This window comes from Anolis sagrei, chromosome 5 (assembly GCF_037176765.1).
Source record: "Anolis sagrei isolate rAnoSag1 chromosome 5, rAnoSag1.mat, whole genome shotgun sequence".
NCBI lineage: Eukaryota > Metazoa > Chordata > Lepidosauria > Squamata > Dactyloidae > Anolis > Anolis sagrei.
In genome coordinates this window covers 134,186,486-134,200,366 of record NC_090025.1, presented here as the reverse complement: position 1 = coordinate 134,200,366, position 13,881 = coordinate 134,186,486, and the positions used below count along the sequence as shown (strand labels likewise).

At 38.7% G+C, this 13,881-nt stretch overlaps 2 protein-coding genes across 3 annotated transcripts in view; one reads left to right on the top strand and one right to left on the bottom strand.

The window, feature by feature from the left end:
- IMMP2L (inner mitochondrial membrane peptidase subunit 2) overlaps positions 1-13,881 on the bottom strand; it is a 630,428-nt gene that overhangs the window by 312,507 nt on the left and 304,040 nt on the right. The window lies entirely within an intron of this gene.
- The window catches only part of LRRN3 (leucine rich repeat neuronal 3), a 50,738-nt gene continuing 45,299 nt past the window's right edge, over positions 8,443-13,881 (top strand). Inside the window, exon 1 of the mRNA XM_060777633.2 lies at positions 8,443-9,034. The gene's annotated coding sequence lies outside the window, so the exon portion shown is untranslated. The remainder of the gene's footprint in view (positions 9,035-13,881) is intronic.

The window sequence follows — 13,881 nt, the reverse complement described above, 5'->3', positions numbered from 1 at the left end:
CCAGGAAAGAAAGAAACCTATGTAGCCAATGGACACACATATGATGCTAGTTCCTGGAACATTACAAAATAAAAATTACCAGTCCCTACCACAAATAGCCTGAGAAGCACTGTTCCAGCTGATCCACATGTGCTCACCTACAACAGGTTAAACAGCAGGTGCCTCCGCTAACGCTTACTGTATATGTGTGAACAGTGCAACAGAGAAAAGGGGGAAGTAAATAACCCTTTTCCATGAGCTTCTCCAGGATATTTTTTAAAATCTATGGTCTTGGTTACCGAAATGGAAAATAAAAGTGGAAAATAAAAGTGGATACAGGTAAAATGAAAAAGTAACCCCTGGAAGAAGCTTTCAGGTAGTTTTTAGACAATTCAAAACATTTTTGCTTATTTATGCAAAGTTTTCCTGGTGAGGTTATATCATTTTATAGGTAAAGATACTTTTTCACATATGTTGAAATACATCAAATGCTCTTCTTTTTTGTGTGATACAAAAACCTGTCCCTATTTTTCCCAAGTTATTTCTGCCTCTGGTACCAAATTTTCTACTAAAGAAGTAATTCCCAGAAACACATGAAATTCATTGACTGAGATACACCTTTCCTACAAACAAGACTTCGATCTATTGTGCTGGTCTTCCTGTGTCTTTCAAGGGAGAACACACTGTAACCTATACTGTCAAGAGAATGGGGGCCATGGTTGTTAATCAATAAAAATGAGAAAATCCCTTTGTTCTGTCTGATTTTATATCTGACCTTCTCCCACTAGAAGAGAGGCTTTACATTTTCTGTAGCTTCTTGCAACAGAATAACACCAACGGATGTTTTGGAAATACAATGATGTAGGCCTTAATGTAATATGTCAGTTGCTTCTTAATCAATCAAATGTTCAACCTGCCAAGTCATAATTCATCAATAAATGTAATTTTATGGGCAAAATGTAAATTAGCCAGCTTAGATGCAAGTAAATGTTTAGAGCTTTTTCTCCAAGCCTTACATTGCTCTAATGCAATCTATGGCCCTTCCACACAGCCATATGACCCAGAATATCAAGGCAAAATAACTCACAATATCTACTTTGAACTGGGTTATCTGAGTCCACACTGCCACATATCCCAATTCAAAGCAGATGCGGAATTTTATTCAGCTGTGTGGAAGGGGCACTAGTCAGGCATGTAGCCGGGGGGGGGGGGGGGGTTGAGAGGCTGCAGCCCCCCCCCCCCCCCCGAAATTCTCATGGTGGTTCGCGGAAAGGCCTTACTGGTGCATTATTTAAACTGTTATGTTTATTCATATCATGATCTGATCACCATACTCAATATATCCCATATACATGGGGGTATTGGGGTAATGATACAAAAGATTTGCTAGGCTAGACCCTCTTTCACTCAGACTCAGCCCCCCCCCCGAAACTCACCCCCCCGACCCCCCCTGAAAAAACTCAGCCCCCCCCCCCCCCCCCCGGAATCGAAATCCTGGCTACGGGCCTGGCACTAGTTAACTGTTATGCCATCAAATTGCTGCCAATTTGTAAGCCACCTTGAGTCGCCTTTGGGCTTGAGAAAGGCGGTATAGAAATATTGTAAATAAATAAATAATAAGTGAAAACATACATTTAGAAAATGAACATGTAAACAAACCTTTGAATGTGCAATCCAGACTATTCATATTGTAGCCATAAAAAATTAAATTGGGGGGCAAGCCATTGGAGAAAGTTGTTTTTTTGCCAAAAGTTCTCTCTTTTAGAGTTTTTAATCAGTTTTTTATTTGCTAGAGAAAGTTGCTTTGGGGAAAACTACACTGCAAATGCCTTCTTGGAAGAATGGAACTTAGCGGATGTACCTCTGGCTCCCAGCCTTTTAGTCTGCCCCAGAGTGAAGACAAAACTTATTCAAATATGTATGTATCTAAACAAACAAACATACCCAGAAAACAAAATTGGAAATTGGCTCCCGGGATGCTTTTAAAAGAAACCTTCATTTGTAGCTGCAAATGCTTACTTTTCAGCCTTCTCTCGCTCCTCTCATCTTCCGCCACTGAAAACGTTTGGCAATATAGTCTTTATTTACTTACAATGCTTCTATGCCATTTGATATAATAAAGTCTCAAAGATGTCTACATCCCATGAAATGAAAAATTATAATTAAAATACACACACAATGCAAAACACAATTATTGATACTGTTACAGAGAATTTTTGAATTAAAAACACTTCCAAGTATGGGAAATCAATCAACTTTGAATTCATAGCATTCTGCACAATGAAGAAGGAAGGCTCAAAAGTGGTGTTTTTTTATAAGTACAATATGCAGAAGTATTTATAACATTGTGCTTGCACTTTATGCATCAACCCTTCCTCATAACTGATTTATTGGCCCCTCACCCATTCCCAAACTGCACTACTATCTCAGGCTACTGGTTTCTGTTTGATCGTTGTTTTATATTGTGTTGTGCTGTTGTTGTTTTATTTTGCTTGTTGCTGTTTTTATGAATTTGAATGCATTATTTTAAATATGTTGATCGGGCTTGTCCCCATGTAAGCTACCCCGAGTCCATTTGGGGAGATGGAGGTGAGGTACAAAAATAAAATTATTATTATTATTTGAAACATAACATTTATTATTATTATTATTATTATTATTATTATTATTATTATTAAACTAAAAGCTCTGTTGATTGGCTATGGCAAACAGCATTACATTGTTTATTCATCAAGACATTTACATAAAAGTAGGTGTGAATATTTGTGTGTAATGAAGAGCCTTTTTATTTCTTTAGCTGGTTCATACCAGGCAATAGTCTCTCCCCCCCCCCCCCCCCAAACCAATAAGTTTGTATTAGTCAGTGAGAAAGGGCTGTTTTATCAGAGTCCTTCCAAGTTCTCTATTCTTTTCTAATTGCCTTTGACAGATTAGGAAAACCTCTTCCTCTTCTGTGCTTTCTTTTCCAAATGGGGACTGCCAGGGCTCATCCAAGCACACCTTCTCTTTACCAAACAGAAATGTAAAACTACAGCACTATCAATATCAAAACAGTAAATGAGAGCAGTGTCAGAATCATTAAGAGTTCATAATGAACAGAAGACATCTGAAAGTTGTCACAGTCTCTATCTCTTGTACATCAGACAGAAGAATGTTCTAAAATGGGGGCACCACTACCGAGAAGGTCCTGTTTATAGACATTACATGGCAAAAAAATCTATTACGACAAGGATTTGGAAAAGGAACTTCTCTCTTGTTCTTACAGCAAAGCGCAATGTAATCTACAGGGAGCCCCAATTTTGCAATTTCCATCCACAACAGATTATCACACACCATAACATTAACTGGTAGCGAATGAACGTGGAACATGGTGAAGCATGTATTTTCATTCTGCCGCCATTTAATATGAATATGATCAGCCACTATTATTTCATCTGTGCAGGGTCCTGGAACTGAACCCCTTCAGATAAGGCAAGCTTACTGTCTTCTTCTCAATTGACATCAGTCTTCAATAGCTACATCAATAATAATAAATGAACTACCATTCTGACACCCAAAGGTTTGGGAATGGTCAGTACAAAATTTGAATACCTGCCCCACCACCATGATGTCCTGTACTTTACTTTAGAGATTCCATACAGTGTTGGAGAAAGAACCATTGTTGTGGAAATATAACCGCAAAGACTATTTGAGGAGTAGAAACTGAAATAACCGAACTATATTTGCTTCAAAACCCCCATAGATCTTAGATGATCTCTTAGAGGATAAAGATATTAACAAGCAGTATAAATAGACAGGTTTTTACACTGATAAATGTGACCCCTGCAAGTTCTTGTTAATGTCTAATTTTTTTTTATAATTATTAGCATTGGTATCACATTTATCTTCCAAGAGGCCCAGAGAAGCATGCATTGGATAGTCCAGTTTTGTACTTACAACTCTGTGTATAGATTAAATTGTAAGAATAACTTGTCCACAGTCATCCAACGATCTTTATGATTTAGGGCAATTTTTAAATTTGCTTATCCTTGAAAGTCCTGCAATATATAAATTTCCATGCAGCAGCAGAGGTGGTGGTCAGCTCCTGCCATCAGCCACAGGTTCTTTCAAGGTCCTACTGCAGTGCTTCTTTGCTTCCATCCAAAGGTGAGAGCAGGCAGCTAGTGGGCTGTTTGGAGGCAAGAGGGGCCAAAGAATGTGCATCTTGTGGCTTTATTGCTTGTCAGGGTTTGCCATCACCTCTGGTGCTGCCCTACATCATATTATTGTATTCATAAAAAGGTAAAGGTAAAAGTTTTTCCTCCGACATGAAGTTCAGTTGTGTCCAACTCTAGAGGTTAGTTCTCATCTCCATTTCTAAGCCGAAGAGTCAGCATTGTCCATAGACACCTCCAAGGTCATGTGGCTGGCATGACTATATGAAGTGCCATTACTTTCCTGCTGAAGCGGTACCTATTGATCTAATAACATTTGCATATTTTCAAACTGCTAGGTTGGCAGAAACTGTGGCTAACAGCAGGAGATCATTCTGCTCCCTGGATTTGAACCTGCAACCTTTCAGTCAGCAAGTTCAGCAGCTCAAAACTTTAACCCACTGTGCCACCAGGGGCACAGTATTCATAAGAACTCATAAATCCCTCTTCCATTTCCATTGAACCATTTCTGCTACTGCCCTAAGACTGCTTTTTGGATACTTGTACTATGAGGGTTGAATGAAAAGTTATGTCTCCACCTTCATAACTCCTCAACAAATGGCAGTACTGGTATGCGGCAGGTACTGGCTTGTTCAGTAGACTATACAGTTACAATTGCTTGTTTCAACTATTTTTGCATTTTCAGTCTGAGGATGGTTAAATATGCAGATCTGATGGCCATGGATATAGTGGAACCACTCCATATATCAGCTCCAAAAACAAACTAGGTTTTGGCAAAATGGGGAGGAACTGGGCAAGTTAATTCTGTCGTTATTCCTGAACTTTGCCTCAATTTCTGTTGACTTGATTTAGCTCATCCTCCAGCTTATTTCTATTTTATGGAAAACAGAAACAGAGTGCGATGATGTCCAAATTAATTCTCTCAGTACATCAGCGAGAAGAAACTTATGGAATTTTAATGGTACACAATTACGATTCTACTTTATTTACCATGGCAGTATCCTATTTAATTATGTGATTTTCAGTTTATGGAAATTATCAACCAGAGAATCCTAGTGCCTCATCAAACTACAAATCCCAGAAATTCATAGGATGCAGTCATGTAATTATGTAAAGGGCATAACCTGCAAATCTATACAAGAACTGACTTGGATAAGATACCTTGACACTTTAATGCTGCAAATCATCATGACAAAATCAGTAGGGGGGGAAACCCCCTCTAATGAACTCTAATCATCATAATTGTCTTGGTTATAAAGATGATTTTGCTTTGCAAGCATTCTGAAACATCTTTAAAGCATCCTTGAAAATATTCCAAATCAAAATTAAAATATATCCCTGCTATGAATAAAGTATATTGGTTAAATTCCACTCAAACAGTGTTCCTGTGTGTACCTGTAAATCTCTCAACCATTTTAAAAACAGCCATTGAGGTGTAACACCTTATTCCTCTTATACATTTTAACTCGTTCATTTATTTAGCCCTCCAATTATACAGTCTGTAACAATCACCCAAAACAGAACACCTAGGTAGTTATTTTATAACGTTATAATCTGATCTTTATACACCCAATTACTTTGCCAAAGCACTTTCCCCATGGGTCTCACATGGTGGCTCTCACTCAAGACACTAATATGTACACTTGTGAAAATAGTATGATCTAGAAATATTGCCTGTGCACTACTGAGATGTTTATTTATTTATTCTTTATTTACAGTATTTATATTCTGCCCTTCTCACCCTGCAGGGGACTCAGGGCAGATTAAAATGTACATATACATGGCAAACATTCAACGCCATAGACACACAACATATATAGGCAAACAGTCAGAGTCTATTTAACATTCCAACTTTTTCTGGCCACCAGGGGAGCTGTCGCTTCACCATCCATCTGTGACACCGATGAAGTATTTCCTCATTCCCCACATGCTTGCTGGAGATTTGTATGGCTTCGTGAATTAGTTAAATTAGCCTCCCCACATAAGTGGTACCTAAGTTTCCTGCTTGACAGATGGAACTGTCTTTGGGGCTGCAAAGGCTGACAACAAGCTACACAAATTGGTCGGAAGCTCACTCCGACCCAGGCTGGTTTAAACTCATGACCTTTCAGTCAGTAGTGATCTTAATGCAGCGGACTCCCAGCCAGCTGCACCACAGTCCCGATGCCTGATGTTCTGGGGCAAAGTCTATTGTGTGATGTACACATGAAGCTTCCCTGCCTGTGCAGTCCTCACTGATCAATTAATCTCCCAGTAGTTTTCAAACTATCAGTTTTAGTAGGTGTTGTAGCACAGCAAGTGTCTGAGGATTTGTCAGAGGATAAATTGGATTTTGGGTTTCAAAATGAGGAGCCAGTATGTGATCAGAGAGAATTGCAGGCCTCAGATCAGAGAGAATTGCAGGCAGTTGAGGCCGGTGCTGCTTCCCAAGCAACAGGGGAAATGAAAGTCCTTGAACTGATGAGGAGTTTTCCCAGGACACTAGATTAGGCCCAAGAATGGAGGGCATAAAAACAGAATCTATGAGAAGATTTTAGTCCAGGCATGTTCGGCATGATGTCATGGGTGCCTAGGTGGGCTTAAATTACATAGTCTGGCTTCAAGCCTCTCAGAGGAGACAATGTTGCTAAATGATTATTTTCCTGTCTCAGCTCTCAAGTTCATGATTCAAGTTTCTTATTATTCTGGCTCATGTCTTTGTTCCTGTAAGAGTTTGCTGGTTTATAGATTCATGTTTGAATAACTGCTGTGGATTCTGGTTCTCTTGACTTTATGTACTTTGCAATTTTTGGATTGCTACTTTTTGCATTTTCTATTCTACTGACCCTTTTGGAAATGCCCCTTTTCCCCTTTGTACCTACTTTCCTTAATAAACATTTTAGATAGTATTACTGGACTCTGGTGTGCTGCTAGGTGAAAAGATGTTTCAGTGTTAGAGTGCAACAGTAGAGAAGATACAATTGGATTCCAATTGGTTAATCCCAGCAAGATTACTAAAATTACTAAATAATGAATGAACACAAAGGTAAAACTGATTGGTCCTTTGCGGATTAATAGTAGAATTCAAGCCAAAATATTGGCACTATATCTTAAACATTCTCAATAAAACAAAGCAGTAAAAAACTTGCAATAAAGTACTGCAGTAGGACAACAGTTAATACCTGTCATTTTATTTATTTATTTATTTATATGTCACCCTTCTCACCCCAAAGGGGTTTCAGAGTGACTTACAAGTTATATGTAAATACAAAATATTATATTATTAGCATAACACAATATTAGTACCATATATTCCCATATTGTACTATACCACTATACTGTAATATTAGTAATATTAAATGTAATATAAAATATATAATTATTATATTGTTAGTAGTAGTATCTTGTATTACATTATAAAATTATTATCAGTATTATATGTGTATACAATATATTATAGTACTTTTTTAGTACTGTTGAATCTGCTGTTATTTTTGGAATAGGGATATGACTTCTCAACGTATATTGCACTCACTTCATGGAGAAACAAGGAGTTTCTTGCAGCATTGTAATAACTGTTTACTGTCATTATTGCACTTCATTGTCAAAGATATTCTGAAGAGAATGTGAATAAATGACAAATAAGTTTTATTTTATTCCACTAGAGGGTAGCGTCCTGAAAGCAGGATTATTGGTGAATGTGTACAGTAAATCCAATCATTTGTTCTGAATTTGACCTGTTGATCAGCGTAAATGCCATCAACACTTTGAATTAAATATATAAATCTTTGTTTGAAGAATGCCTTTTTGAACACATTCATAATTCTTTGTATTTCCAAACTATGTTTGTTTCTTGAGAAATGGAGAAAAGTGTGAAAGAAAACAACTGATGTGGTCTATTGATTTACATCAGTCCAAACTCACAGACCTCACCCCTCAAATAAAGGCATCAAAGAGAGAAAAAAAATCCTTTTCTCTGTATGCTTCCTTATGGATATTACTGGTGCTTTGTTTAATGACTTCATATTTTATATTCAGAAATAAGTGGAAATGTGTATTTGTCTGTCAATCACCTCATTTGCTATGCTGCAAAACACATTAATGAGAAAGAGAAAGAGTACAACAGAGCTCCACTACAATGTAAGATTAATAGAGAGATCACAACACTGTAAAAGAGAGACTTAATTTTGTTACTGAGCCAATTCAACTTGAATTGAAAGTCATCTATTTCCGATCACCTGTTCCTAATATCTTCCAAGCTCTTGAACATCCTACACATTAAATATACTTCAGTGCTTCCAAGGGTAGGGGGTTTATGCTCCTTGCTTTCAACCTATTGAGAAGGAATGCCACGAAGCAGGGAAAGGGTCACTTGGTCTATTTGCACCCTAAGCAGCAATGTCATCTAACAGACAGGTTGTCTCAACCAACCAGACTGGAGCAGCTACGAGTGCTACATCTTGGCACTCCAAAGCTATTGGCTCCTCTCTGGGGAGTCGAGGGTGTTCAGTTATTAATGACCGCTGAGCAGGCAGCACCATGTCAGTGTGACAACTGATCGGGTGAACGATGCACCACTAACCACCATGGAAACAAGGAGAAAGAAGAAGAAAAGCTAGCAGGCATCGCTCTTGCTGGCTGGCTGGCTCGCTCTCCCTCTCCCTCTTCTCTTCCTCTCCCCTCCTCCATTGGATTGTGAGCTACCCACAGTCGGTGACAAGAGCTCTTGGAAAAAAAGTAAAGGATCTCAGCCTGCTGCACAGAGATTCCCTCCTATTCCAGGATCTATCGAGACAACCATAACGCACACTATCAGTGCATGCATCGAATCGGCTGGCTGGCATTAGCATCACGATGTGGCTACCAGAACTAAGGGATCCAAATATGTCGGAGTGTTCCAGGAGGGAAACTACTCTTATCGGGTAAGTGTATTTGCTTATTCTAAGTTGTGCTTTTGTGTTGCTGAACCACCTTTTGCTTTTCTTTGCTTTGAAAAAGAGAATAATAATCCTGACAGATCCCCATCTCTCCACCTTCTCCATATTATACTCTTTCAGAGAGAATTACAAAGGCAGCCCTGTCTGCCTTGAGCCACCAACCATTTCCACTGAATCCTCATTAATCTAATTTCCCCTCACCCCTAAGACTCTCTCACAGGGGTGCTTACTAAGCCAAAGGTCTGCATAATCTGATGCTCAGTGTCTTCAGTGCAAAAAGGAACGGCGCACTTTCTCCGTCTTTGGAAACCAATTACATGCGATACTGGACAGGCTTTTTAACCCCCCTCCCAATAGCTGGATTACAGCAAATGCCACTGTATGTCACACTGGGACCCAAAAGCCACTGAGCACGAAAGCTGAATGAGAATATCACAAACAGTTATTGAATTTCTGCCAGGCTACATTTTAAGAAGTGTAGCAAATGACTCCTTCCCTCCCTTCTTCCCTCTCCCCCTCTGATTCCCAGTCTCTCCCTCACATAGAGAGAGAGAGAGAGAGAGCGCTCTGACACACTGAAAGGCCAATATGAATGTCTGATTACTAATGCAACTGGAACTGAGACATGCAAGGTATAAAGGACAGCATTAAGCAAAAGACTTTTAATCTTCTATGGTAATTAAAGCAATCACAGCATGACGCCTCTAAGTGCATTTCCAGCAGAGAAAGCTGAGGGTTCAGATCCTTTATTGTATGCTTATTGCTGTCCCCCCTCCACCCCCCCACCCCCCAAATAGATAAGCTGAGAAGTGTTTGCTCTAAGCAGGGAGGGGCAATCATATTTCACTAGTTGTGCTCAGGCTCGACCATGACTTTGATTTGGGATACACAAAAAAGTGTGCCCAAAAATGAAGTACAAAGTAAAGGCTTGTCAGGAAAGCCTGGATGTGTGTGCATGGATGTGTATGTATGAATAGGGGTGGGAGGGAAGAATGTAACACACCCAATGAAAACTGAACCTAGTTCTTCTCTTTATCATTAAACTGCTATCCTCTATGTATAACAGGAGACATGTTTCTCTATTATTAATGTTAGATAGAGGTTATCAATTCAAAAACAGGGATAGGGAGGATAAATGACCATGGGGGAATGCTATGAAAAACTGTTGTTGTTGTGTGTGTTTTTTTTTTAAAAAAGGTGGAACAAAATTTTCTGAGCAGTCGATGTCCATTTGTGGCAAAGCAACTGAGGAGTTAACATGCCTCCACAAATGGATCCTTTCTCTCTTCCCCTCCCCACATACAGCACTGGAGGAAACAGTCCCTCCTTCCCCACTTCCAGTTATCAAAGCAGTGATTTTCATGGACAACTCCAGTCTGGAAAGTTAATCTTGGTTCTGCTGTGCATAATGCAAGAGAAATAAAATACATCCCCCCCCCCCCCACCACCACCACCACCATAAAAAAAGATGGGGAAAGGCCAGTTATCTTCCTCCTACCTGTCAATTCCTCATAAATATGTCAGAAAGTGGGGGAGATTAACAATATGTTTACAAGAAGTCAATTATTTCAGTCGACCTTTCTAAATGATAGCAATAAAGCAGCTCTGACAAGAAGCCACTATATTTGATTTTCCCCTTGGATAATGAAGGAGTTCAAGGCAACCTTCCCTCTTCAGATGCCACGAGGAAAGGCAGAGAAGCACTAGATCCTGTCATCAGCAAGCTGGCATAAAATCCTTCCCCCTTTATTTTGGTTGTTGTTTTTTGTTTTAGAGAGCACTCAGGACTTATTTTTCAGGCAGTCGTAAATAACCATTGCATTAAATCTACCTTCTCTGACACATTTTAGTTCTTTCAAGGAGCCTTGAATCCTTGTGCTCATGCAAATATGTTACACTGCAGTATTGAAATAAATCATATTGCATTTTTGGGTGATGTATTTAGTGCACAGCTAACATGAAAGCAGAGTCAAAGGGTTGGCATACATACCAATACACATTAAGGATTCATGTGACTTATTCTATAACTCATCAATAACATTCCAAGACATCTTCGGTGACTTTCAGTCCCTATTCCACTTTGTGTATGATAGGCAAATGCTGTGAAACTATACTACAGAGCTTTCGAAGAGGCGCCTTTGTGCATGCCAGCCATTTAGAGAAAGCAAGAAGTCAAACCTACCTAGGCATGTCCAAAGAACAATCAAGCTAGTCTCAAGACATGGACATAACTAAATTTTACAGGTGCTCATGCCTTTTGAAGAACGAGCTGTAAAATCTACCCAGATAATGTGATGATCTAGTCTTAAAAGCATGACGACTTGCCTGCAAGCCTGGTTTCCAGAGATGGTAAATTTCATATTAGTAGCAAAGCAGATGGAAGAATCAGGTACATGTGCTTATACTTAGAAGAGCCTCCCGTTTGCTTTCTATTTAAATGCAGCTTGTACAAATACACTCGTTATTCATCACTCGTTAATTCATTTTTATGAGAATCTAATGGAAATTTAGTTGCATGACAACCATACAAAATATTTACTTGAAAAAAGAAGGGGGAAAAGATGTTGGAGCCTCGTTTTGGAGAGTGTGGATATTTTTATTAGCACTAATCACTGAAGCTATACTCACCAGTGTGTGAGAGATAGCAAAACCATTCTGAGATGGAGAGGCAAGTGAGTAAACACAATATTATTTCTACTCCAGCAAACCATGCATTTTTCAGCATGTAGACAGGAGATAGAAGTCAATCATAACTGATGCCCATTGCTGTTCTACTTCTCTTCTCCAAAACAGTTCCTCCCTAGTATGTAATGTTAAACATCTGCATCTAAAATAATTCTACAACTTTTTGACATGGCATGCTCATACAGATTAATTGAAATAGCTAGCTTTGGGCTAATGTAAGGAAATGAGACAAAACAGGCCACTATTAAACAATAAAGTGATATTCTCTAGTACTTGAAGCAAATATGGTTTCTGGCATGATATGAAATACATTTTAGGTAATTATAATTTAGAGTTTGACCAACAATTTTGTGGACCCCCTCTTTAATGATACATTCTGAATATGCAAAACAAATACATGGGAAATGTTCAAAGTGAAAACCTGCTTTAAGTCTGTAGCTCACCATCTAAACTTTGACAATGTGACCATAAATGTTGATGCAAGCCAAATCAGTCATGGAATTCTTCACACATATAAAGGGGCATAGGGAAGAAGGAGAAATAGAGAGATTGAAAGAGACAGGGAAGAGTGGGGAGAGTGGGGCTGGATCTACACTGCCATATAATCCAGTTTCTGAATCCAGATTATCTGCTTTGAACTGGATTCTATGAGTCTATACTGCCATAAAATCCAGTTCAAAGCAGATAATCTGGATTCAGAAACTGGATTATATGGCAGTGTACATGGGGCCTGAGAGTAAAATTTAAATGTGTTTTCTGGGAGACTGGTAATAGTAGTTATCTTCTTGTTGAGAAGAACCATTTCTGACTTATGTTGAAAGAGTATGGTTTCCATGGCTGCACAGGGATTCAGACCATGGTCTCCACAGTCATAATCCAAAGTTCAAACTGCTACACCACACTAGTTTTGTAGTACTTGCAATTGTTGTGGTTGTGTGCTTTCAAGTTGTTTCCAACTAAGGTAATTTTGTCACTGGGTTTTCTTTATAATATTTGTTTACAGAGAGTTTAATGACACACTTTGAATGACACATTCCTCTTCAGACTGAAAGGCTATGACTTATCCAAGGTCATCTACTGGGATTCAATGGCAAAGTGGGGATTTGACCCTGGTCTCCAGAGTCATAATTCAACATTCAAACCACTACTCCATGCTGACTTTAGTAGCACTACTACTTTAATCAGCAAAGAAAACCACAAATAATTCTATTCTACATACATTTTTGAAACTTATCACCACACCTGGGGGAAAACTATAGCAAACCCATGAATATGATGCTATATAGTGGGAAGGTGATGGCAAAATTCATTTATAATTGGAGACAGCATTGGTTTACATCATTTAAAATGTTGGTAGGGATGTTTAAACAGAAAAAAGATTCCTGCTGCTTTTTGTTAAGGTTTGGTTAATGAGGAAACCCAAGCTGAACTTGTTTGCAGCTTACATATTTCCAAGCAGAAAAGTGGTGATTTTTCTTTGGTTACATAGGATACATTATTTTCATGTTTTAGAGCAAAGAAACACCCGAATATAACACAACTGCTGGTATGTTCCTAAAGAGTCTCCATATTTACATACAGTATATCCTCAAAATTTACCAATCCCACATTAGAAACATTTTGACTAGTGTCATCCCCCATCCCCCTCCCCCCGCCGCTGCTGCCTCTTCCTTTGAGAAAGTTTCTAAACACATGCTCACGAATATGTCTGCCAACTCCAAAATAAGACAAGGAATGACTTCATACTCCACCTACTTGAATCTTCAGCTTTCCATGACCTGGATATTCTGGTGTTCACTGCCTTATATCCTTGACTCAGGAATTACCCTATTCCTCTGGTCAACTCATAACAATTTAATCCAGAAAAATTATACATAAAACAAATAGAACTATACAATAGTGAATTAAACAAAACTGTGTGATCCAAAACCTTAAAATATAGTCTAAATGGAGATGAATCTGAAAAAATTAGGCTACAATCACTCATTAATATGAATTTAATTTTGTAACATCTGTGTTTGTGTGTTTACGCACAAACATGTGATATCACAAACATGTGATTTCACAACAGAATGCTTGTTTCAAGTTTTGGAAGGTTCCCCAGTAAAATGCTGTTGCGGGCCAAACTGGGTGGTATTGGACATTAC